General features: G+C 39.3%; 1 non-coding gene across 1 annotated transcript; it reads right to left on the bottom strand.

Annotated features, from left to right (window-relative positions):
* Positions 1–1,456: 1,456 nt before the first annotated feature.
* Positions 1,457–1,531, bottom strand: Trnas-uga. The gene has a single exon. It is a non-coding gene; the product is annotated as a tRNA-Ser (tRNA).
* Positions 1,532–1,734: the final 203 nt, after the last annotated feature.

Here is a 1,734-nt window from a genome sequence, read left to right as displayed (position 1 = left end):
AAAAATAAGTCATCAGTTTTGAAATGGACAGTATCTAAAGAACAAAAGTAAGGCATAATAAACACTAAAACTATATGCCACTTATTTTCTCCTCATAAAAAATAAAAGAATATCTATATTTTACTTATTTTTCTCCTTATAAAAACAAAGAATAAAATAGTATCTTGTTGGATGTTTTCCCTTTTTTTTAACATTTGTACCATTTGTTAGGAAAATATCTCAATACTTGCCGTATGTCTATTTCTTTGTCAAAGCAATTCTTGGAAATAAGTCTTATTTCTTAGTGTAACAATGTTGAAATGAGTGTCTAGAAACAAAACCATTTTACTTGTACATGATATTTAAAAAATGTGCTAGGAATAGATTTTACTTAATTACTACATTTATAAAAAAAATATATTTCTAAGAAAATCGATGTGAAAGACTCCTCACTTTCGACAACAAACTTCTTAAAAAACAAACTTCACACTTAAATAAAGAAAGAAAATAATTAAAAATTAATAATAGCATTAAAATATTCTTCTCTTGTCACTTTTGAGAATAATTTGGAAGAATATAAAAATGTAAATTAGTAACACAAACTAGCATAGAACCAGAATAACGTGGCTGAACAGTAAGCAACAAAAGTTAGATAACGGAATAGTTTTTGACTGGCTTAGACAATGATTCAATCATTCCCTAACTTCAGTACAAAAATTAATTTCAAAGGGTGGCGAAATGTAAGGTGTCAGGCAAATCCAACACCTTCCATGAAAACCCTGACATGATAAGCAAATCCAGTAGTATGTCACATAGCTCCGAATAAATCGTGACATTAAATTAACCAAAGAAATACGAGTAACGAGTGAGCAAGTGGAATACCACAGACTAACACAAGAATACCTAAATGCATGTCATACTTTCCCACCGTGAGACAGATGCAGTTCCGAGGGGAGAAACGAGAACAGAAGCCGAGAGCAGAACTGTGTTAAGCTGGAAGGCCCTACGATAAGGGACGGACGGACACCCACGTCGCCAGCTAACTGCTAGGACCACACCACCCGTAAGTTTTAACGTGAGACTTTTTCGCGTCTCTGTTACGTTGCAAACTTTAAAAAAATTGCCCCACCACGAAAAGTATAACGTTTCTGAAACTTCCTGGCAGATTAAAACTGTGTGCCCGACCGAGACTCGAACTCGGGACCTTTGCCTTTCCCGGGCAAGTGCTCTACCAACTGAGCTACTGAAGCACGACTCACGCCCGGTACTCACAGCTTTACTTCTGCCAGTACCTCGTCTCCTACCTTCCAAATTTTACAGAAGCTCTTCTGCGAACCTTGCAGAACTAGCACTCCTGAAAGAAAGGATATTGCGGAGACATGGCTTAGCCACAGCCTGGGGGATGTTTCCAGAATGAGATTTTCACTCTGCAGCGGAGTGTGCGCTGATATGAAACTTCCTGGCAGATTAAAACTGTGTGCCCGACCGAGACTCGAACTCGGGACCTTTGCCTTTCACGGGCAAGTGCTCTACCAACTGAGCTACCGAAGCACGACTCACGCCCGGTACTCACAGCTTTACTTCTGCCAGTACCTCGTCTCCTACCTTCCAAACTTTACAGAAGCTCTTCTGCGAACCTTGCAGAACTAGCACTCCTGAAAGAAAGGATATTGCGGAGACATGGCTTAGCCACAGCCTGGGGGATGTTTCCAGAATGAGATTTTCACTCTGCAGCAGAGTGTGCGCTGATATGAA

This window comes from Schistocerca piceifrons, chromosome 3 (genome assembly GCF_021461385.2).
Source record: "Schistocerca piceifrons isolate TAMUIC-IGC-003096 chromosome 3, iqSchPice1.1, whole genome shotgun sequence".
In the NCBI taxonomy this organism is placed as follows: Eukaryota; Metazoa; Arthropoda; class Insecta; order Orthoptera; family Acrididae; genus Schistocerca; species Schistocerca piceifrons.
Note: the sequence above shows the minus strand (reverse complement) of the source record. Positions and strands in the feature narration are given on the sequence as shown.